This window comes from Bos taurus, chromosome 3 (genome assembly GCF_002263795.3).
Source record: "Bos taurus isolate L1 Dominette 01449 registration number 42190680 breed Hereford chromosome 3, ARS-UCD2.0, whole genome shotgun sequence".
In the NCBI taxonomy this organism is placed as follows: domain Eukaryota; kingdom Metazoa; phylum Chordata; class Mammalia; order Artiodactyla; family Bovidae; genus Bos; species Bos taurus.
In genome coordinates, this window is record NC_037330.1 from 76,477,889 (window position 1) to 76,504,149 (window position 26,261).

General features: G+C 37.3%; 1 long non-coding RNA gene across 1 annotated transcript; it reads left to right on the forward strand.

Moving 5' to 3' along the window:
* The first annotated feature begins 4,773 nt into the window (after nt 1-4,773).
* Nucleotides 4,774-20,479, forward strand: LOC132345008 (uncharacterized). The gene is made up of 3 exons (XR_009494106.1): nt 4,774-5,953; nt 19,299-19,627; nt 20,141-20,479. It is a non-coding gene; the product is annotated as an uncharacterized lncRNA (long non-coding RNA).
* The last annotated feature ends 5,782 nt before the right edge of the window (nt 20,480-26,261 follow it).

Consider the following 26,261-nt stretch of genomic DNA (forward strand, 5'->3'; position numbering starts at 1 on the left):
ATAACTCATGAAACTGGTATAAAATAACACAAGGACTTGACTTCCTACCACTTATTAGCTCGATGACCTTAAGTAATTAACATCTTCTGTAAGACTCCTATGTATAAAATGAGCGTAACAATAGTTCACACCTGAACTGCCTGGAATTGAGTATGATTTCAGTAAATATTAGCTGTGTTGGTGATTTTTTAAAACTAAAACTATTATTCTAAGGATTCATGGGCACATACTATGTATCATTATTCTTAACAACAAATAATAATAAACTTTATATTTATATTTACTTATGCCTGGTAACATTTACTTCATAAATATTTCAATCTCATAATATCTCTAAGGGATAAATATTGCAATTGTTATTTTATAAAGTGAGGAAAATGAGGCTCAGAGATTCTAAATGATGTGCCCCCAAGCAATAAAGCAAGTCTATAATGAGGCCTGCAATGAAAACAAGCACTTGTTCCATTCCACCATACGGTTTCTTGGCTTAAATAATAATGCTGTACTATCCTTCTTCTGCAATGATCTAAGCCAGATATATTTTTGAGCCACAGTTTAGTAAGGTAACAAGAATACTGTGCCATGGGGGCTAAAGCAATTGAGATCCTTTTTCTTACAGTTGTCACATGGACCTGTAAAGAGGCAAAGATTCTCTACTCTATGCATCTCCTCACACTTTATCCTGTTCCCTATTCCTTCCCACCAGGCATTCAGTGGGCCATTTTTCTATCTCCTCTGTCATGCAGCAAGCACACAGCAAAGATCTGGCCTTTGGATCATGTTGTAATTTGAGTGAATTACCTCATGACTTCTATTAGAATCTGACATGAGAGAAAGACTGTCTAGTTCAGAGTAGGGGGTCAGAAAGAAGATTATGCCAGAACCCCATGACTGAGTCTTATGATTTAAGTCCCTAAGTCTTGAGGATCCTGAGGCTTTAGCTGCCTTTGAAAACTATTTCTTTGTTTACAATCTAGCAGTTATCACTACTGTCAAGACCTCTCAGTAAGAATTTCCAGAGGAAAAAAAAAGAGTGAGTGGTGGGGGTATGGCACGAATATTCCACTCCAAATGCATAAAAATTATCGTCAGAGAAATGGGCCAAAACTCCAACCTTCTGTCTTCCAGGAGGTGCTCATTTATCAAGTGGCAGGGTGGTAGACTTGTGATGGATCCATACAGTATGATGATTAAAAGCACTGGTCTGGAATCAGACAGAGATGACTTTGAGCTTTTTTTTTTTTAACTGTGCAATGGTTACTCAATCTTTTATTTAGTTTCAGATTTCTAATTTGCAAAGTGGAAGACATAATGCTTACTTTGCACGGTTGTTGTAAAAATTCAATAAAATAAGGTATGTAAAGTGACAAGAATAGTGCCTGACATACTGAAGATAATCAATAAATAGAAGCACTCTGTGCTACTTATTATATAATAATTATTTATCTTCTCTGAATACATTGATCATATTTAAACAAAGAATGGGCAAGTCTTCATTTCACAAGTTGCTGTGAAGACACAACATAATGGCTTGAAAGCATTATTTATGAAAGAAGAATATAACATGACTTATCCATTGTTTTCCTTTTGAATTATTTATGAAGTGTTTGGTAATAGGAATTCAGATCAGTCAGAATGAAAGCTATGAGTTGATGTTTGCTGTACCATGCTTTAAAAAATTCAGTAGCTTGAGAAAACATTATTTCATAAATTGTATTCTCGCTTAATGATTTAATCACTAAGGATACATGTTAACAATCACTCTAAATAAGCACCTGAAAGAAAAATATACTGCTTCTCACCACCCACCCAATAATCTGTATCTTGGCTTTTTGGAATTAAATGGTCATTTAAAAAAAAAAAATCATCTGTAGTAATAGCTTAGGGAAAATGGGGAAAAAAAGCCCCATTTAATGAACTGAAAGCAGGAATCACAATAAGGACATAATACTCCTTCCAACAAGATGCCTAGGATATTCCTCAGAAGAAAATACTGCCAGGAAATAGTGAGCAGATTTATTTCAAACCTTACTTTTATCTATCTACCACTACCCCCTGTTATACAGAAGGTATAAAAGCCCAGAAATATCAAGTACCTTGCTTAAAATCTTCAACTAAAAATGGTGAAGAAGAAACTCTAAAAAAGCCATGACTATGCCCTATAATATACTGCTACTTCCTTCAGGCCTACAAAGAGGCTGGCATTTATCATTGTTGTTATTTAGTCCCTTAGTCACATCCAACTCTCTGTGATCCCATGGACGGTAACATGCCACGCTTCCCTGTCCTTCACTATCTCCTGCAGTCCCACAGCAACATATGGAGAGTTCCAGTTGCTTCATTTTTTGCCAATAATTAATTTTGTCAGTCTTTTTCCTTTTAGTCATTCTAGTGTGTGGTGGTGATAACTCATCATGGTTTTAATTAGCATTTATCTAATAACTATGGGAGGCATGGGTTGTCAGCAGCCTGCTTTGGGGTCAGGGGAACTGACTACAACATTTCTGGAATCTGTGGCATGCTGGCATAAGTCATTTTCAGGAGGTCACCATACTGTAGATTGGCCTCACAGGGAAAGAACACAGCCCCACCCATCAGCACAAAAATTGGATTAAAGACTTACTGAGCATGGCCTTGCCCACCAGAACAAGACCCAACTCTGCCAAAGCCAGTCCCTCCCATCACGAAGCTTCCACAAACCTCTTATCCTCATCCATTAGAGGGCAGACAGAATGAAAACCACAATCACAGAAAACTAACCAAACTAATCACATAGATCATGGCCTTGTCTAACTCAATGAAACTATGAGCCATGCCATGCAGGGCTACCCAAGACAGATGGGTCATGGTGGAGAGTTCTGATGAAACATGGTCCACCGGAGAAGAAAATGGCAAACCACTTTAGTATTCTTGCCTTGAGAACCTCATGAACAATATAAAATGGCAAAAAGATATGACAGAGAAAGATGAACTCCCCAGGTTAGTAGGTGCTCAACATGCTACAGGAGAAGAACAGAGAAATAGCTCCAGAAGGAATGAAGAGGCTGAGCCAAAGCAGGAACAACACCCTGTTGTGGATGTATCTGGTGGTAAAAGTAAAGTCCAATGCTATAAAGAACAATGTTGCATAGGAACCTGGAATATTAGGTCCATGAATCAAGGTAAATTGGAAATAGTCAAAAGGAAATAGCAAGAGTTAACATTGACATTTTAGAAATCAGTGAACTAAAATGGACCAGAATGAGTGAATTTAATTCAGATGACTATTATATATATAGATAGATAGATAGATAATATATATTATATATATATATATATACTACTGTAAGCAAGAATCCCTTTGAAGAAATGGAGTAGGCTTATAGTCAACAAAAGAGTCTAAAATGCAGTACTTGGATGCAATCTTAAAAATAACAGAATGATCTCTGTTCATTTCCAAAGCAAACCATTTAATATCACACTAAGCCAAGTCTATGCCCCAACTAGTAATACTGAAGAAGCTGAAGTTGAATGGTTCTATGAAGACCTACAAGACCTTCTAGAACTAACACCAAAAAAGGTGTCCTTTTCATCATAGGGGACTAGAATGCAAAAGTAGGAAGTCAAGAGATACCTGGAATAAAAGGCAAGTTTGGCCTTGGAGTAGAAAATGAAGCAGGGCAAAGGCTAGTAGAATTTTGCAAAGAGAGCACACTGGTCATAGCAAACATCTTTTTCAACAACACAAGAGATGATTCTACACATGGACATCACCAGATGGTAAATACCAAAATAAGATTGATCATATTCTTTGCAGACAAAGAGGGAGAAGCTTGATATAGTCAGCAAAACCAGGAGCTGACTGTGGCTCAGATCATGAACTCCTTACCATAAAATTTAGACTTAAATAGAAGAAATTGGGGAAAATGACTAGACCCATTCAGGTATGACCTAATTAAAATCCCTTACAATTATACAGTGGAAGTGACAAATAGATTCAAGAGATTAGATCTGATAGAGTGCATGAAGAACTATGGACAGAGATTCGTAACAGGAGCAGTGATCCAAACCATCCCCAAGGAAAAAAAAAAATTGGAAAAGGCAAAAGGATTGTCTGTGGAGGCCTTAAAAGTAGCTGAGAAGAGAAAAGAAAGGCAAAGGAGAAAAGGAAAGATATACCCATTTGAATGCAGAGTTCCAAAGAATAGCAAGGAGACATAAGAAAGCCTTCCTCAGTGATCAATGTAAAGAAATAGAAAAAAAAAAAAAAAACAATAGGATGGGAAAGACTAGAGATCTCTTTAAAAAAATGAGAGATACCAAGGGAACATTTCATGCAAAGATGGGCACAATAAAGGACAGAAATAGTATGGACCTAACAGAAGCAGAAGATATTAAGAGTAGGAGACAAGAATACATGGAAAAACTATACAAAAAAAGTTCTTCATGACCCAGATAACCAGGATGGTGTGATCACTCACCTAGAGCCAGACATCCTGGAGTGTGAAGTCAAGTGGGACTTAGGAAGCATCACTATGAACAAAGCTAGTAGAACTGATGGGATTCCCGTTGGGCTACTTCAAATCCTAAAAGATGATGCTGTTAAAATGCTGCACTCAATATGCCAGCAAATTTGGAAAACTCAGCAGTGGCCACAGGGCTGGAAAAAATCAGTTTTCATTCCAATCCCAAAGAAAGGCAATGCCAAAGAATGTTTAAACTACCACACAATGCACTTATGTCACAGACTAGTAAAGTAATGCTCAAAATTCTACAGCACATGAATTGAGAAATTCCAGATGTTCAAGCTGGATTTAGAAAAGGCAGAGGAACCAGAGATCAAATTGCCAACATCCACTGGATCACTGAAAAAGTAAGAGAGTTCCAGAAAAACATCTATTTCTGTTTCATTGACTACTCTAAAGCCTTTGACTGTGTGGATCACAACAAACTGTGGAAAATTCTTCAAGAGATGGGAATACCAAGCCACCTTACCTGTCTCCTGAGAAACCTATATGCAGGTCAAGAAGCAACAGTTAGAACCAGACATGGAACAACAGACTGGTTCCAAATAGGAAAAGGAGTACGTCAAGGCTGTATATTGTCACCCTGCATATTTAAGTTATATGCAGAGTACATCATGTAAAATGCCAGGCTAGATGAAGCACAGCTGGAATCAAGACTGCAGGAAGAAATATCAGTAACCTCAGATATGCAGATGAAACCACCCTTATAGCAGAAGGTGAAGAGGAACTAAAGAGCCTCTAGACGAAGGTGAAAGAGGGGAGTAAGAAAACTGACTTAAAACTCAACATTCAAAAAACTAAGATCATGGAATCCAGTCCCATCACTTCATGGCAAATAGATGGGGAAGAAAAGTAAACAATGACAGACTTTACTTTCTTAGGCTCCAAAATCACTGCAGAGGGCAACTGCAGCCATGAAATTAAAAGACACTTGCTTCTTGGAAGAAAAGCTGTGAGAAACCTAGACAGCATATTAAAAGGCAGAGATATTACTTTGCCATCTACTCAAGATTATGGGTTTTCAGTAGTCAAGTGTGGATGTGAGAATCAGACCATAAAGAAACTGAGCGTCAAAGAATTGATGCTTTTGAACTATGGTTTTGGAGAAGATTCTTGAGAGTCCCTTGGACTGCAAGGAGATCAAACCAGTCAATCCTAAAGGAAATCAACCCAGAATATTCATTGGAAGGACTGATGCTGAAACTGAAGATCCAATACTTGCGCTACCAAATGCAAAGATCTGACTCATTAGAAAAGACCCTGGCACTGGAAAAGTTTCAAGGCAAGTGGAGAAGGGGATGACAGAGGACAAGATGGTTGGATGGCAACATCAATGGATGTGAGTTTGAACAAGCTCCACGAGATGGTGAAGTACAGGGAAGCCTGGCATGCTGCAGTCCATGTGATGACAAAGAGCTGAACAGGACTGAGCAGACTGAACAACAAAGGTATTGAGGACTTTTCCTGTGCTTCTTTGCCATTCTTGTATCTCCCTTTGTGAAATGTTTAAATTCTCTGGTTTTATTGTTTTTATTGAGTTGTAAGAATTGTTTATATAGTCTGATTACAAGTATTTTATCAGATATATATTTTTTTTCAGAAAGTGGCTTATTTTTTCTGATTCTTAACAGTATCTTTTGAAAACCAAAGTTTTTAAGTTTCAAGATGTTCAACATAACATTATTTTTTTATGTATCATGCTCTTGGTATTTTAAGAAACCCTTGCCTAAGTCAAGGATATAATGTTTTTTCCCTATGGTTCCTTCTAGAAATTGTGTAATATTATCTTTTATTTTTACATCTATAATGCACTTCAATTTAATTTTTATACACTATAAATAGTGTGTAGAAAGAGCTGAGATTTATTTCTTTGCACATGGATATCCAATTGTTCTGGTATCATTTATTGAAGCTTTTCACCAAATTCATGAATTACCTTGACAACTTTATCAAAAATCAATTGACCTTTTATGTTTTGTCTGTCTCTAGACTCTATTCTGTTCTGTGTATCACCATATGTAACACCACACTTCCTTGTTTGCTAATAGCTTTATAATAACCATTGAAAGCGGTTAATATATGACCTCCACCTTTGTTTTTCAAAGTTCTTTTGGCAATTCTAGGCTTCTTTTTACATTTTCATATGACTTACAGACTCACCTTGTCAGTTTTTACAAAAAAATTAAAAGCTTGCCGAGATTTTGATTGGGACTGCATTGAATCCAAAAATAAATTAATATAGAACAGACATCTTGGAAACATTGTCTATTTCATTAACATAATATGTCCCCTATTTATTTAGGTCATCTTGAAATTCTTTCAGCAATGTTTCATGGTTTTCATTGTGAATGTCTTATACATATGTCATTAAGCTTATCCCACAACATTTTATATTATTTAATGCTATAATAAGTTGTATTTTTATTTCCAATTGTTTGCTGTTACCATATAAACTGCAAGGAGATCCAACCAGCCCATTCTAAAGGAGATCAGTCCTGGGTGTTCATTGGAAGGACTGATGCTGAAGCTGAAACTCCAATACTTTGGCCACCTCATGCAAAGAGTTGACTCATTGGAAAAGACCCTGATGCTGGGAGGGACTGGGGGCAGGAGAAGGGGACGACAGAGGGTGAGATGGCTGGATGACATCACCAACTTGATGGACATGAGTTTGAGTGAACTCCGGGAGTTGGTGATGGATGGGGAGGCCTGGCATGCTGCGATTAATGAGGTTGCAAAGAGTCGGACACGACTGAGCGACTGAACTGAACTGAACCATATAAACATTAAATTGACCTTTATATATCAATCCTATATCCTGTAGATGTGCTAAATACAGTTAGATCTGGTTGCATTTTTGTAGACTTCATTTTTTTGCGAAAGTCATCATATCACCTGCAAACAAAGATAGTTTTACCTCTTTTTCATTCTAGATATCTTTAATTTTTACAGTGCCTTCATGCACTGGCTGACATCACCAATAAGGTTAAATACAAATGGTGAAAGGGGATATCCTTGCCTTATAGGAGAAAGACTCCAGTCTTTCATAGTGATGTGATTATAGGTTTTTCCTAGGCACCTGTTTTACAGGTTGAACAACTACCTTTCTACACCTCATTTTTGAGTTTTTGTTTTATTCATTAACAATGAATAAATTTATTGAATCTTTTGAATCTCATCAAATGTTTTTCTTGCATCTACTAGGATAAATCTATGAATCTGACTTTTCCATACTTTAATATACTGACTTGAAGTGATTGAGTTCTTAATGCCAAACCAATCATATATTTTTGGGAGAAATCATACTCAGTCAGGAAATATTATCCTTTGTATATATTGGTGAATTATATTTTTAAAGAGTTTTGCATTTATGTTCTAATGAAGGGTTACATGTTTTTGTTGTTGTAACAATCAATATCTTTGGTTTTAGTATTAGCATTTTTAGTTTTAGTTATAATGTTGGCCTCAAACAATGAGCCTCTCCTTTTTTTTTTTTCAGAGGGTTTATGAATAATTTATATTATTTTTCCTTAAATGTTTGACAGAATTCACCAACAAAGCAATCTTGGTCTGTAGTTTTCTTTGCAAGTGAATTTTTAACTAAAAATTCAATTTAAAAATAAATATTAGATGATTATTTATTTCTTCTTCAGTGAGTTTTAATAGATCATACCTTTTAAGGAATTTGTCCATATCATATAAATTGGTGAACTTACTGGCATTGTTTTTCATAACATTCATTCTCTTATTAACCTTTTAATATCTCTATATTATGTAGTATCTTTAACTCTCATTCATGGTACTGGGGATTTTTGTCTTGGCCCTTCTTTTCCTTACAAATCTGGCTAGAGAGTTATTAATTTCACTCATCTTCTTGAAGAACTAGCTTTTGGGTTCATCGATTTCCTCTTTTGACTTTTTCTAGTTCACTGATTTCTGCTCTGATATTTATTAGTTTTGTCATCTACTTGATTTAAGTTTCATTTGCTCTTCCACTTTTAGTTTTTTTAAAATAAAAGCTGAGATCACTGATTTTAGTTCTTTGTTCTTTTTTTAATATAGACATTTAGTGCTATAAATTTTCCTTTAAACCTTGCTTTAGTGGCATCTAGAACTTTTGATATATTGTGTTTTGCTTTCTTTCCATTCAAGACACTTTCAAATTTTCTTTTTGACTACTCCTTTAATCCATGAAATATTTAGGAGGAGAAGGGGATCACAGAAGATTAAATGGTTGGATGGCATCACCAACTCAAAGGACATGAGTTTGAGCAAGCTCCACGAGTTGGTGATGGACAGGGAAGTCTGGTGTGCGGCAGTCCATGGGGTCGCAAAGAGTTGGACATGACTGATCGACTGAAATGACTGAGTTTAATTTCTAAATATTTGGAGAGTTTCAAGATACCTTTACATTACCGATTTCTAGCTTAATTCCACTATAGTCAGAGAATATAATTTGTATGACTTGATCATTTTTAAATTTATAGACACTTGCTTTATGCTGAGAATATGGTCTATATTGGTAAGTGTTCCATGTACACTTTGTAAAGAATATGTATTTTGCTCTTTTATTAGGTAAAGTGTTCTATAAATGGTAATTGTGTCTAATCGTTTGACAATGTTGTACAGATCTTGTGTATAATTACTGATATTTTTGTATACTTGCTCCATTATTGAAAGAATGGTATTAAAATACTTAAGTGTAGCTATAGATTTGTCTATGTCACTTCACTATTCTGTCACTTTTTTCTCCATTATTTGAATGTTTAGGATTGATGCATAAACCTTTAGAATTATTGGGTCCTCTTTATGAAATAATCCCTTTATTATTGTGAAATAACATTCTTTGCCTCTGGTAATTTCTTTGCTTGAAAATATATTTTGTCTTATATTAATATAGCAAGATAAAGATTCTTTTAAATAGTGTTATCATGGTATATTTTCATTATCATTTTACTTTTAACCTATTTGTGTTTTCCTACTTAAAGTGAGTATTAGGTTGGCAGCAGAGATTTTTATCCAATCTGACAATCTCTACCTTCAAAATGTGATATGGGACCATTTACATTTAGCCTTAATACTGATATGGTAGGTTTAAATCTACCTTAAATTAACCTTTATAATTCCTCACTATATAACCTTCTACTTCACAATGTCTCAGCAAAATGCCTAGTTTGGTAAAATAAGGAAATACTGAATCAGAGAATGGGAACAAAAATAATCAGGAGCCAATCATACTTCAGTGAATTATTAGACATTAACTATTATCTAGCCAGAAATTATCTGTTCTAATAATGTTCTTCTCTTACCATACATCCCATGATTTTTAAAAAGTAATAATGGCAATTTAGAGAAGCTGTCAGATATATTTTATAAAATATCCTTATAGAAAAACTAAGAATTGGTATGAGGGAATGAATGTTATACATATAGGGGACCCCTGATAGCATACTGTTCTTGAAAAAAGGAAAAAGGAGAACTGGAGAAAATCATCTGACTGTGTCCACAGTGGAGCCATCATCTTTAGGCAGAGCTCCAAAGATGCCTTTTCACTGCAACACACAGTGGAAAAGTTAGGAGTTCTGTGAATCATCCTGGCCACAGTGATATAATACAATACAATGAAGCAGCAGCTCTTGGGAGATACATTCTACTAACAACGAAGACTATTTTCTACTAAGTGGATAACATATGCACAGAATGGCATGGACAATTAACTCCTCTTGATATACAATAACTTCCTTGACAAGTTGTGGTAAAACAGTGTATACAATCAGAACAGCATCAGTTAAAAACTACTTCTCCAAAAAAAATATCCATTATGATGTCATTTCTTCCCAGAAAACTTCATACAATCCCAGGTTACTTATGACTCTCATTGTTCTATAATATGTAAATCCTCATTTAATGTATCGATAATCCCTATGTTGGTTCATGATGATTATGCGAGCAAGCTCAGTTGCTCAGTCATGTCTGACTCTTTGCGACCCCATGGACTGTAGCCCACCAGGCTCCTCTATCCATGGGATTTGCCAGGTAAGAATACTGGAATGGGTTGTCATTTCCTTCTCCATGAGATCTTACCAACTCAGGAATCAAACCCTTGTCTCCTGCATTGGCAGGCAGATTCTTTACCACTGAGCCACAAGGGAAACCCATGATGATTATAAATCACTATTATTACAAGGAGTACATAGAATTTACCAGACACAGAAATATCATCAGAGGTTAGGGGAGAGTGGTTTTAAACCCAGTAGCCACAATAACTCTGAGAACATTCTAGTAATCACCATGGTGATGAGAAGGAACAAGGCCCTACTCAACATCCCTGCTTCATTATTCCCAACAACTCTGTGTTTCACCTCGACTGCACTACCAGCCAATCCCTAAATACCCTGTAGACATACTGTCTTGCTATTTTGCCTTTATAAGTATTATTCTCTTAATAAGGAGAACTTTTCCTATCTTTTCTGTGGTGACCAAGGATTAAAGAGCAGATAAAACCAAGGAGGGTCTTGGAATGCAAGAATGGAAAAACCAGACCCTTATTGTCCTTTCCTCCCCTATGTTGTAACTATTAATGAAACAGTAAAACCTGTCTCCTCTCCTACCCTATAGGGAGAAGGTATTTGCCCTAGGCTTCCCCCATCCACTATGCATGACTCATCCAATCAGCAACTGACGCACAAGACCCCTATCCCACCCCTTGTACCCTGGGTATAAAAGTGGACTAAAGAGCCCTGTTCAACATTGGTTCTCCCTTGAGCTGACAACTCTTCTAACAGCATCTTCCATTATAATATTCCCTCTCATTCTGTCTCATGTCTAGAAATTCTTTTCCAACCTGCGCCAGGACCATGACATTTTCCTTAATGATGCATCTCACAAGTTAGATTCTCTCTGATATTCCTGTCCTTCCCTCATTCCCACAGCTGAATTCTCCTGAGCTGCTTGGCAATCTGCCCCTAAATCTCACAGAAACTTATATCGCAATTGCTTCCTTTGATAGCAAGTGCTTCCCTCTTAAAGCTTTCTTATTTAACATTTATTATATATCTACATCTTTCCACAAAGAACTTCAGGTGGCTTGTAATAAAAAACAGTGCAAGCAAATATGGACATAGAAAACTAGGACCATAGAAAAGAAGAATATAAAATTGTCAAACATAAAATTGTCCTTTATAGGCTTCAAATATTTCCTTGAACTTCTTGGAATTTTTCATGAAAAGATTCTCATCAGAAAGGAGAATAATATTGTTTTCCTTGGTTCTTCAAGGAAAACAAATTTATTCCCAGCAGAGAACCCTAAAGTAAAAATTCATCATAGGTGATTGTATATGGAAGAGCCTAATCCATATGAAAGATAATATTCTCAACATGATAGACCACAATAGCCCAAATGAATTGCAAATGATTGCTTTTTATCTCTATTTTCAGTATAACTAGTGCTCAAAATATTTAAATGCAACACGGTTTGGTGAATCTGAATAGCCTGGATCAAGATAAGCTAAGCAAATATTCTTCTGGTAATTTAATTAGCTACAAAGACAAAATTACTATACAGCTCGTCAAGGCTGTGTATTGTCACCCTACTTATTTAACTTATATGCAGAGTACATCATGAGAAATGCTGGGCTGGAAGAAATACAAGCTGGAATCAAGATTGCCAGGAGAAATATCGATAACCTCAGATATGCAGATGACACCACCCTTATGGCAGAAAGTGAAGAGGAACTAAAAAGCCTCTTGATAAAGGTGAAAGAGGAGAGTGAAAAAGGTGGCTTAAAACTCAACATTCAGAAAACGAAGATCATGGCATCTGGTCCCATCACTTCACGGGAAATAGATGGGGAAACAGTGGAAACAGTGTCAGACTTTATTTTCTGGGGCTACAAAATCACTGCAGATGGTGACTGCAGCCATGAAATTAAAAGACGCTTACTCCTTGGAAGGAAAGTTATGACCAACCTAGACAGCATATTCAAAAGCAGAGACATTCCTTTGCCAACAAAGGTTCATCTAGTCAAGGCTATGGTTTTTCCTGTGGTCATGTATGGATGTGAGAGTTGGACTGTGAAGAAGGCTGAGTGCCGAAGAATTGATGCTTTTGAAGTGTGGTGTTGGAGAAGACTCTTGAGAGTCCCTTGGACTGCAAGGGGATCCAACCAGTCCATTCTGAAGGAGATAAGCCCTGGGATTTCTTTGGAAGTAATGATGCTAAAGCTGAAACTCCAGTACTTTGGCCACCTCATGCGAAGAGTTGATTCATTGGAAAAGAGTCTGATGCTGGGATGGATTGAGGGCAGGAGGAGAAGGGGATGACAGAGGATGAGATGGCTGGATGGCATCATTGACTCGATGGACGTGAGTGTGAGTGAACTCCGGGAGCTGGTGATGGACAGGGAGGCCTGGCGTGCTGCAATTCATGGGGTCGCAAAGAGTCGGACACGACTGAGTGACTGAACTGAACTGATGTATTTAAGACAAAGTTTCCTAAGTACTTTCTTCACATGGTCTCTTAATAAAAGAAGCCAGACCTCACTAGACTACCATTGCTTACACTGTGTGGGTATTCTAAAACATGGGAGGGGGAAGTGGAAAAATAATGAGAAACACTGCCTTAAACAAAATTCAACAGGTACCTTTTCATCAGAAATTCTCAGAGAATTAAATTTACAAGTATGGTTCATAAATTCCCAAGCAAAGAATCCAGTTTATAAAAGTTGTCAAATTGAAGATTAGGAAACTGAAGGTTAGGAGAAGAAACTATAGTTATGTTTTATATTGCAAGTGGACTTTAAAAAATCAGGGCTTTCTGGGATGATTTTATAGCCAACACTGATAATAGTACTTAACACATTTCAGACAGTATTCTAAGTGCTTTGCATAGAACAACTTAATCTTCCCAACAACCTTGACATAGGTATTTCTATCTTCATTTACATATAAGAAAACCAAGACATACAGAAATTAAGTAACTTGATCGAGGTCACATAGCTGGAAAGCTGGGATTTGACTCTAGGCTATCTGGTTTCTAAGTCTATGGTCCTGATTACCATCTGCGCTACTTGTTAAGTTGCTTCAGTCATATCTATTTTTGACCCTATGAATCACCAGGCCCCTCTGTCCATGGGATTCTCCAGGGAAGAATACTGGAGTGGGTTGCCATGCCCTCCTCCAGGGGATCTTCCTGATCCAGGGATTGAACCCATGTCTCTTATGTCTCCTGCATTAGGCAGATTCTTTACCACTAGCCCCACCTGGGAAGCCCAAGCAAGAAAATCCCTGTAAAAAGCAATATTGTAACTTGGCTCTAAAGACTAAACAGTAAACAGATAATCCAAAGGGCAACCAGTGAAGAAAGTTCATGTGTGGTTCAGGTTGTCATGAACCAGAGAGACAGATTACAGACATGACCTGAAACTAAGCAAAACACTAGCAAATATAGAAGCACATACCTGGGTCAGAATTCTATCCATGCACTCAGTAGCTGGAGGAAATTCAGTGGACCTCAGTTTCCTCAAACATAAAATGATGATTAAATAGTATGCCTTGGAGATCTGCTTCATGAGGGGAAAATGTGTGTGAAGCATCTTGCACAGTGTCTGTCAAAAATAGGTTCTGGCTGCTCTCGCCTTCTGAGATGGCCCACACTCTGTCGTGGAATGTGTTCATCTCTAAATAAATCCACTTCTTACCTATCATGTTGTCTCTTACTTGAATTCTTTCTGTGACAAGACATCAAGAACCTGAGCTTCATTAAGTTGAGACCAGGTATGATCTCAGTTAAAAGACTGTGGGGGGACTTCTCTGATGGTCCAGTGGCTAAGACTCTATGTTCCCAATGCAGGGGGCCCAGGTTCAAGCCCTAGGCAGTAAATTAGATCCCACATGCTGCCACTAAAGATCCTGCATGCCTCAACTAAAAGAGATCTTGCATGCTGCAATGAAGATCAAGGATCCTAAGTGCCACAACTAAAACCTGACTTGGCCAAATAAATAAATTAAAATAAAAAAAAAAAAAGACCAAGGGTTTGGACTTCCCTTGGTGACCCAGCAGTTAATACTCTGAGCTTCCAGTTCAGGGATCATGGGTTCAATCTCTTGTTGGTGAACTAAGATCCCACATGCCACAAGGCGTGGCCAAAGAATAAAAATTAAATTTAAAAAAAGGCACTCATTAAAACACAGCATTACTGGTCAGTCCTCATGATCGTGAGACAAGCATGCTTAACTCCATTTTGTAGATAAGTAAGGTGGAACTCAGCAATGTCAAGTCAAATAACTTATCCAAACTTTCTACGCTGGTGAGCAGAAGAGAACAGATACATTCAACTCACATGACCTCAAATTCAGTGTTCTTAGCTCTGAATGACAGAAAAAGAATGATACTAAAGAGTTTCTAATCCACTTGCTGAAATGAAGACAGAGAGCATCAGTGAAGAATAAACTGAGCTTAAATACATACATATATATATACACACACATACATACATACATACACACACAAAGTTGCTCAGTTGTGTCTGACTCTTTGTGATCCTAAGGACTATAACCCACCAGACTTCTCTGTCTATGGAATTCTCCAGGCAAGAAAAGTGGAATGGGTTCCCATGCCCTCCTCCAGGGGATCTTCCTGATCCAGGGATCAAACCTGCATCTCTTATGTCTCAGGAAGCCTGTGTGTGTGTGTGTGTGTGTGTGTGTGTGTGTGTGTAAACATACACATACACTACAGAGACATGAGCAATCTCTTAGAAACTGAGAAATGCAAAGAGAGAGTGGTGCAGGAGCAAGAGTGAAAAATCTAGAGCTGACAGAAATTTCATGGCAATGATGAAAGACTTACAGAACCCCATTTGGGAGGCCTTATAAGAATTCAAAGTGAATTCTGATGGGATGAAAAGTTTTCCAGATCCTGATTTAACCCTGGGTCTGTTTCTACACATGTGCATACACACTGATGTTCAAGTTCAGAAATCTTTCTTTCTATAAAATGATTGTAGTTTAATTCCAGGAGTTTGAAAAACCTTTACTACATAGCAATAAGTTGGAAGTAGCCAAATGACTCTTGTGAGAATTCATCACTTGGTTTAGACAACAGCATTGATGTGCTTTAGGGAAGAATCAAGGCGTTTTCTAGTGGACCCAGGATTTCAAAAGTAGCTGATTTTCCCTGAACATCTATTCATGCAAGTGCCACAAAAGACTTTAATTCAGAAAGAAATGCTTTTGTATTAGCATTCAGTCAGAAAAGCAGCCACTTCCCACTTAGCCAAACATTTCTAAACTGTCTTCCTGTTACCTTAGCTTCAGTCAGCTAACCACACACTAGAATGTGGAAATGTTACTGATGCTTTAATTTCTTTAGGCTTGAAGTATTTAGATGGAAATGGATGATACTTTGAAAAATCTCTAGAGTGCTTGGAGTTCTCCTGAAGAGTTCAACTATGGTGGTTATTCTGTGCATTTTCAGAGTCACATTCACAGAAGGACTGGTGGATATACAATTAACATGCATTAACTAGATAACTGATATTGAAAAGAAATCAAACAAATAAAATACATTAGAAGGTGATAAATGTCTATGATTCTCCTTTTCAGAGTTGTAAAGAAAGAGAAAAGCCTAGCTTCAAAAGGACATAAAACAGTTTTTGTTGATAGAGATTACATGACAGTGACAGAAGATTTAAAGAGCCTGAGTAATTAAATCATATTTACTCCTTCAATAATATTACTCATAAAATAATCTAAGCTCTACTTACCTGCTTATAAAATAGGTGCTGGAGGAGAACAGTAGACTGGTCCTTCAATTCTAAAAGCAGATCATTCAATACTCAGTTCAGTTCAGTTCAGTTGCTCAGTCATGTCCGACTCTTTGCTACCCCATGAATCACAGCACGCCATGCCTCCCTGCACTTCACCAACTTCCAGGGTTTACTCAAACTCATGGCCATCGAGTTGGTGATGCCATCCAGCCATCTCATCCTCTGTCGTCCCCTTCTCCTCCTGCCCCCAATCCCTCCCAGCATCAGAGTCTTTTCCAATGAGTCAACTCTTCATGTGAGGTAGCCAAAGTATTGGAGTTTCAGCTTTAGCATCAGTCCAGTTATGACCAACCTAGATAGCATATTAAAAAGTAGAAACATTACTTTGCCAACAAAGGTCCATCTAGTCAACACTATGGTTTTTCCAGTGGTCATGTATGGATGTGAGAGTTGGACTGTGAAGAAAGCTGAGCGCCAAAGAATTGATGCTTTTGAACTGTGGTGTTGGAGAAGACTCTTGAGAGTCCCTTGGACTGCAAGGAGATCCAACCAGTCCAGTCTAAAGATCAGTCCTGGGTGTTCATCATTCAATATTAATGACAGGCAAAAAAGAAATTTTATCAAATTTAGTGTCTGGAGGAGCACACAAAATAAACCCTAAAAAGAAACATTCTATTTTACTTTGTCTTTAGCCAAATCTAATCACTATTATTTTTCTTAAAAAAAAAAAAATAAACAGTTTCCAGATGCAAAATCATTTATAGGTACTCAGTTCACCAAAAAAATAAACATGTCAATGACAATGGAATTCATTGAATTTTGCTAAATAAACCCATACATATCTTTTGTTTTGTATGGTCTTTTTGTCAGAAATAAATGCTACTAGCTATAATAAATTTTCCTCAGCATTTTTATATGATTCTATCTGAGTCCAAAAAAAATTTTTTAAGAAACCCATACATATCAAAGAACATGAAAGCTGATTGTTAATATCAGAACAAATCAATCAATGTCTTTGATATAAATACCAATGACATCATCAATGCCACAAAATAGCTCTGCTAAAATGACATAGTCTTATATGAGTTTCTCAAGAGGGGGAATAGAAACAGTCTCCATCTCTCAGGAAATTCCACAATATTAAGTGAAGAAAAGTAGAAATATTCACTCCAAATTTTTAATCTATGGTATGTCTTAACAAAATATGCCGGCTTCCTCCCTTTTCTGCTTGGAGTCCCTTGTCTAAAATGGGAAGAGAAGGAGGTACTGAGTTGTGCACAACATAATATGAGGATCTTTCTAGGTATGCCTTAATATATATCTAAAGTGAAATTTCCAAAGGTCTGCTTTCTCCACCCACTCTTTCAGCAAAGATCCTCCCTCTCAACCAGACCCCAAGATGGGCAGTTATCTCAAATTCCTCAAGACATATTTGCAAAGAATTTAAAAAAGAGTGGATATATGTATATGTATCACTGACTCAGTCTGCTGTATACCTGAAACTAACACATTGTAAATCTACTATACTCCAATAAAAATTATTTTTAAAAAATAAGGTAAGCACAAAATAAATAAACAAATATTTTTTAAAAGAGAGATGGAGAGACAGTGAGCAGCCTCAAAGTCCTTTCCAATATACATACAGCCCTCCTATGGGTAGTAGAGTTAAGACCATAGACTTTGGCTCAGGCTTCCAGTCATTGAATTCCTGCTCAGCCACTGTGACATTGGGTGGTAATTTACCTTTTTGAGCTTAATTTTTATCATCTGCAATATGATAATAATAATAATTGCACAGATTTGAAGTGAAAATTAAATAAGGCAACCCATGGACTAGTGTTTGACAAAATGTCTGGTGCATAACAAGAATTTAAAGTAAAGTTAATTACTGTTACTGATAACACTTGTATGGAAAAGCATTTCCTACACCCTATTTCACAGGAAGCTATAGCATAAACAACGACTGTGACACCATTGTCAGGTAAATATTATAGTCAATCTCGTTTTATAGATGAGGATTCAGAGGCCCAGAGAAAGATTTTATTTAATTTAATAAATCTAATTTTCAAAAATGAAAAATCTAGTAGGTGACAGAGCAAGAAGCCAAACCTAGCTTTTTACTCTACAGCTCAGGCTCCAACCAGTACTTCATAATTCTTACTCTCAAAGCAGGTATAAATATCCTTGAAATGAACAAAAATTATTACTGGTATCTTCAATGGAAAACTTTTCTCATTATCTAATTTTATATGTTCTCTGTACTTTTCATTGCCTTTGAGCTATTTCATAATTCTATAAATTGTAGATAACTGATAACAGAAATAATAATTGTCTATATATATGCAAATGGATTTTGACTGGTACAGATGCATTGATTTTTCCTCCCCTCCTTCAGGAGTCAGTTTTGGGTTTATTAAGCAAATTCATTAAGCATTCCAATTGTCTAAAAATATTCCTGCTCTTTGGGTTCTCCATTGAATCAATTATAACACTGCACTGGTTTATTCATCAATTAATGAATTTTAAAGAGTCATTCACATTCATTTTATATTTGTGGTAGACTCGTGATTTGACTTTATTTCTCAGAAATTATCCTTTAACACTGGGGAGATCTCTACCAGCTCTCATACCCTTCTAGGAATAGAAGGGGAACTTCCCTGGGGAGTCTCTAACCTGTGAATTTTGGTGGCAGAAAGATGATATGCTATATCATATATTGAGCCTGAGTCTCAAAATGTGTAAATTGCTCTCTGTTAGTCATTTAGGAAAAATATATTAACTCTTTTATGTCCTAGGATTTTATGAAACAAATTTAGGCTTTTGTTCCATGGATTCAGATTGAGAGCAGCAAGGGGACAGAACAACTGCATGAGGTCCCATTGATCTTATTTCTTTCTTTTTTTTTTTTTTTTTTTACTGTTATTTATTGAGTTTTATTACTGGCCAGGATCTAATCTGGTTACATTACAGAAAGTTTTCATTTAACCCTGATCTTATTTCTTAATCTCTCTCCTTTTCTCAACAGAAAACAGAATGGTCACTGCATCAACGTTCTTCTTTGCCTTGGTGCTTAACTGAGCAACTGCACTGTGCTCCCACAGAGCCTACCCACAGCCAGTCCTTTGGAGTAACTATGCCTTTTCTGAAGTCTAACAGCTTGGATACACAGGATAAATCACACATGATGGACTCGCTGCACCCTTGCAAATCCAGGATAGAAAATGCTGGGCTCTGAGAAGGCAGCACTTCTCCTTCAGTAGGAAGAGAAACCCCTCGACTTCCTCCCACAGCTCTCCGTGCGTCATGTTGTCCATATTCCAGGAGGGGTGTGAAGCCCTTGTACTCATTTATAAGGTAGAGAAACAGATGGGACTGGCTTAATTTGTGAAGACAACTAGTTATCTTATAAGTACAGATGGAGTAAGTAGCACAATTATTACCAGAGAACTGAAGCTGGCAGATGGTTTGGTTAAAAAAAAAATTTTTTTTTAAAGGTTGACTGCCAGATTCACAGCAGGGACCAGCCTGCTCCCAGGGGCATAGAAAACCATGCAGATTTAAATCACCCTGCTTTTTGTCTAATAGTCTGCTCCTTTTCTAGGGCAGCAGAGGGAATAGATAAAGACAAGGGCCATCATGTTGTCAGAATAGCATATCGATAGGCTTTCCAAAAGTGAAAGTGAAGAAAAGGAAAGGTTTGTTCACAGTACAGGTGGTGTGAGAAATTGCATTTTTTTTTTTTTAAGAATAAGAACTAAACTTTAAAGGGGCACAATAGCGCAAGATAAAGAAACTGTTCTATTTTTTGTTCTATTTGTTTGTTAGTCAAAACGCTGTTTGCATTCAGAACTCTTTCTTTCTTGGCAGTCTCCCTAAGAAGATGGAATCTTACTGGCTGAATCTGTTCTCAAGCTCGGCACGGAGGGCTGAATCATTGATATCTCCAAGTTCAGTTCACTCAAAGTACCAAGTTAATTGGTCTAGCGAAGTAAAAAATTCATTTAAAAAAAAAGAGAGAAAGTCAGTCTGCGCAAACTCCAGATGGTTGATTAAGCAATCTGGGCCCTGTAGTTAATTTTATCTTTTCCAGGGAGAGCATGCTTCATCCTACAGCAGCTTCTCTGTGGATCACATCTATTAATGGTGAGGGTAGAGGAGGGTGTCCAAACACCAACAAAACCCCGTGAGTTTATAATCCAGTGTACTTCTTCCTCTATATTGTAGGTGCTATTGCTTTCTTCAGTCTCTTGTCACAAATGGTTAGCTATGCTCATTTTAGAGCCTGAAAGAATATTGCTGCCCAGTGGGCAGAAAGCCATGAAAACAAGAATCTATGATCTTGTTCCTGTGAGACTGCAATATAGAGGGTCTAACAGCAATGCCAGGGCTGAGACTTGATAGAGATATTACAGAGTGATTGACAAAGATGTTTTATATGTCTCAAAGCCTTTCACTCTTGTCTTTGTTTGCTTCATCTTATACTCATTTAGAGTATAAGCATTTTAAAAATTACTGATTGAAAAATGATGTCCTTTCTTCAAACCTCTATAAATTGATTTAGCTATTCATTTAACAAGTGTTTATCAAATCATCTCCCGGTGCCAAGGCCCCCTGCTATGATAGAAATACAGGCATATTCAATCCTCTCAAACTCTGCCACTGCTTTATCAAGTAAATTTGTATAATATTCAAACTCTAGGAGATGGTGAAGGACAGGGAAGCCTAGTGGGTCCATGTGGTTGCAAAGGGTCAGATACGACTTAGTGACTGAACAACTAAATCCTTTGTTGTCATTTCAACAATCTTCACCAAGAGTAGATTCCATCTCAAGAAACCACTTTCTTTGCTCATTGATTAATAGAAGCAACTCCTCATCCATTAAAGTTTTATCATAAGACTGCAACAACTCAGTCACATCTTTACGCTCCACTTCTAATTCACTTGCTATTTCTCCCACATCTTCAGTTACTTCACCCACTGAAGTCTTGAACTCCTCCCCCAAGCCCACCACCAGCTGCCCAGGGGAAGACCTCTCACCAGTGGGCAAGCACCCCAGGATCCTGCATCCAGCTTCTTTAGAATATGGCTCTGCCCACCAGTGGGCTGCCACCTGGCCCAGGATCGCTCAGGCCCCACAGATAGCTACTCTGGAATTCAGCCCTGCCCAACAGTGAACTAGCAGCAACCTCTTGAGTCAGCATCCGGCAGCCAACGAGATCAGGGCCAACCCTACCTACCAGCACACCTGCCTGCCAGTCCCACCACAACAGAAGGGTCCATGTACCCTATATATGGAGCACCCCTAGAGTATGTGGCTCTGGTAACCAAAGGAGAAGGTGTTACTGGGTCCCTCAGGGTATCTCCTACATAAAGACACATTGTCAAGATGAAGAAATGTAAAGAACCTTCCTAATACATAGAAATAACCACAAAGAATTAGGCCAAATAAGTAGACAGAGGAATATATTCCAAATGAAGGACCAAGACAAAACCTCACAAAAATAGACTAAAGAAAGTGGCAATAAGCAATTCTATCTGATAATGAATTCAAGCTAATGATTATAAAGAAGCTCAATGAACTCAGGGGCAAAAATACATGAACACTGTGAGATTCTAACCGAGTTAAGTATCCATGTTGGATTGCTAAATTTTGTCAAAAATTTTTCTCTGCGTCTGAGATGATATGATTTTTATTTTCCAATATGTTAGTGTGGTGTATCAAATGGGTTGATTTGTGAATACTGAAGCATCCTTGGATCACTGGGATAAATTCCATTTGATCATGGTGTAGGGGATCCTTTCAATATATTACTTAATTCAGTTTGCAATTGTTAATATTTTGTTGAAAATTTTCACATATATGTTTATCAATTATATTGGCCTGTAATTTTCTTTTTTTCTGGTGTTTTTGTCTAGTTCTAGTATCAGGGTGATGCTTGCCTTGCAGAATGAATTCATAAACATTTTTTCCTCTTAAATTTTTTGGAATAGTTTGAGAAGGGTTAAATGGTAACTTTTCTTTAAGTATTTTACAGGGAAATTCCCTAACTGTCCAATGGTTAGGACTCTGCACTTTTACTGCTCAGGGCTAAGGTTAAACCCCTGTTTAGGGAACTAGGATCCCAAATGCTCTGCCATGTAGCAAAAGAAAAAAAAAGATACAAAATGGTTTATAAAATTCATGCGTGAAGCTATCTGATTTTTGACTTTTGTTTGTTGAGAGTTTTTGTAATTGATTCAGTTTAATAACTGGCAATATACAATCTCCCAAGACTGATCAGCAAGAAATACAAAATATGAATAAACTAACTAATAGTAATTGGTCTAACAGATTAATTAATAATTAGTCTATTCATATTTTGTATTTCTTTCTGATCAGTCTTGGGAGATTATATGTTTCAAGGAATTTTACCCACTTCTTCTAGTTCCTCCATTTTATTGGGGCATGATTGTTTGTGAAAGTGAAGTGAAAGTGTTAGTCGCTCAATCATGTCTGATTCTTTGTAACTCCATGGATTGAAGCCTGCCAAGCTCTTCTGTCCATGGGATTCTCTAGACAAGAATACTGGAGTGGGTAGCCATTCCTTTCTCCAGGGAATCTTCCCTGGAGGCATCCAGGCATCAAAACTAGGTCTCCTGCATTGCAGGCAGATTCTTTACCATCTGAGCCATCAGAGAAGCCCATACTTCTTTGTAGCAGTGTCTTATGGACCTTTGTATTTCTGTAGAGTTGTAACTTCTTTCATTGATTTTATTTATTTGGGCCCTCTCTTATTTTTTTTAATTAAAAAAAAATTATACATTGTGCCAACTTGTGCCATTTAATTAGAGCATTTAGTCCATTTACATTTTTAAAGTAATTATTGATATATATATTTATTGCCATTTTGCTAATTGTTTTCTGATTGCTTTTGTATTTCATTTTGTTCCATTCTTTTTCTCTTGCTCTTTTCCCTTGTGATTTGATGACTTTCTTTAGTGTTACACTTATATTCCATTCTACCTTCGTGCATGAATCTATAATAGGTTTCTGAATTGCGTTACCATGAGGTTCATATATAACAACCTATATGAATATATATGATTATTTTAAGTTGATGATCTCCTAAATAAGTTTGAATACATTCTAACAAGCATGCATTTTTACTTCCCCATCCCCTCATATTTAATGTTTTGGCATTATATTTTACATCTTTTGTATTGTGTAGCCTTTATCCACTCTTGGTGGATATAAATGATTTTAGTACTTTTGTCTTTTAACCTCCCTACCAATGTTACATGTCATTTGTCTGTTACTTTTACCCATGAGACTTTTTCCTCTTATAATTCTCTTTTTAGTTGTGGTCTTTTTTGTTTGTTTGTTTGTTTGGGGGGTTTTGGGGGTTTCTTTTTATTTTTGTTTATTTATTTTTATTTTTTTATTTTAATTGGAGGCTAATTACTTTACAATATTGTATTGGTTTTGCCATATATCAACATGAATCCACCACGGGTGTACACATGTTCCCAATCCTGAACCCCCCTCCCATCTCCCTCCCCATACCATCCCTCTGGATCATCCCAGTGCACCAGCCCCAAGCATCCTGTATCCTGCATCAAACCTGGACTGGCGATTCATTTCTTACATGATATTTTACATGTTTCAATGCCATTCTCCCAAATTATCCCCCTCCCCACAGAGTCCAAAAGACTGTTCTATACATCTGTGTCTCTTGAGAAGTCCCTTTAACAGTTATTTTAAAAATGGTTTAGTGGCACTGAAATCTTACACCTTTGCATGTCTGTAAGATTCTTTATTTCTCCTTCATATCTGAATAATAGGCTTGCTAGGTACAGTATTCTTGGTTATAGTTGTTTTTTTTTTTTTTTTTTTTTTTGATTCATCACTTTGAATACACCATGCCACTCCCCTTCTGGTCTGCAAAGTTTCTGCTTAAAAATCAGATTATAGTCTTATAGCAGTTCCCTTGTATGTAATTGTTGCTTTTCTCTTATTGCTATCAAGATTCTTTATCATTTTTTTAAACTATAATGTCTTATAGTGTGGACTTCCTGCATTCATCTTGTTTGGGACTCTCCTGCTTCTTGGACCTGGATGTTTCCTTTCCCCAGTTAGGAAAGTTTTCAACTATTGTATGATCAAATATACTCTGCCCTTTCTCTCTTTTTTCCTTTTGGGACTGTTATAATAATAGGTATCCATGGAACTTACCTCAGTATAATAATGTTTATATATGACAAGCTAGGCTTCAGCACTACATGAAGTAAGAACCTCCAGATGTACAAGCAGGGTTTTCAGGAGGCAGACGAAACAGAGATCAAAAGGCCAGCTTCTGTGGATTATGGAGAAAGAAGGGAGTTCCAGAAGAATATCTACTCCTGCTTCACTGACTATACAAAAGCCTTTAACTCTGTGGATCACAACGAACTGTGGAAAATTATTACAGAGATGGGAATACCAGACCACCTTACATGTCTCCTGACAAACATCTATGCAGATCAAGAAACAACAGTTAAAACCAGACATAGAACAACTGATAGGTTCAAAAGTGGGAAAGGATCACAAGGCTGTACATTGTCACCCTGCCTATTTAACCTATATGCAGAGTACATCATGAGAAACGCTGGGCTGGATGAATCTCAAGCTGGAGTTAAGACTGCTGGGAGAAATATCAACAACCTCAGATATGCAGATGATACCACTCTAATGTCAGAAAGTGAAGAGGAATAAAAGAGCCTTGTGACGAGGGTGAAAGAGGAGAGTGAAAAAGCTGGCTTGAACTCAACATTCAAAAAACTAAGATCATGGCATCCAGTCCCATCACTTCATGTCAAATAGAAAGGGAAAAAGTAGAAGCAGTGACAGAGTTTATTTTCTTGTCCCCCAAATTCACTTCAGACAGTGACTGCAGCCACAAAATTAAAAGATGCTTGCTCCTTTGAAAGGAAAGCTATGACAAATCTAGACAGTGCATTAAAAAGCAAATACATCACTTTACTGACACAGGTCCATCTAGTCAAAGCTATGGTTTTTCCAGTAGTCATATAAGGATATGAGAGTTGGACTATAAAGAAGGCCGAGTGCTGAAAAGTTGATGCTTTCAAACTGTAGTGCTAGAGAAGATTCTTGGGAGTCCCTTGGACTGCAAGGAGATCAAACCAGTCAATTCAAAAGGAGTTTGCAGCTGCATATTCATTGGAAGGACTGATGCTGAAGCTGAAGCTCCAATAGTTTGGTCACCTGATGCAAAGAACCAACTCATTAGAAAAGACCCTAATGCTGGGAAAGATCGAAGGCAAAAGGAGAAGGGGTCAGCAGAGGATGAGATTGATAGTTAGCATCATCAACTTAATGGACATGAATCTGAGCAAACTCTGGGAGATAGTGGAGGCCAGAGGAGTCTGCATGCTGCAGTTCATGGGGTCACAAAGAGTCAGACATGACTTAGTAACTGAAAACCAACAACAACATAACAAACCTACAGCAAACTTCATGTTCCACAAGCAATAGTTGAAAGCATTTCCTCTAAATCAAGAAACAGTAACAGGATTCTCACTCTTGCCAGTTTTGTTCAACATAGTATTAGAAGTCCTCAGAGAAGGCAATGGCACCCCACTCCAGTACTCTTGCCTGGAAAATCCCATGGACGGAGGAGCCTGGTAGGCTGCAGTCCATGGGGTCGCTAAGAGTCAGACGCAACTGAGAGACTTCACTTTCACTTTTCACTTTCCTGCATTGGAGAAGGAAATGGCAACCCACTCCAGTGTTCTTGCCTGGAGAATCCTAGGGACGGGAGAGCCTGGTGGGCTGCCATCTATGGGGTCGCACAGAGCTGGACATGACTGAAGTGACTTAGCAGCAGCAGTATTGGAAGTCCTAGCCATAGCAATTAGACAAGAAAAAGAATAAAAAGGAATCCAAACTGGAAAGGAAGAAATCAAATGTTACTATTGGCACAAGATATGATACTGTATATAGAAACTTCTA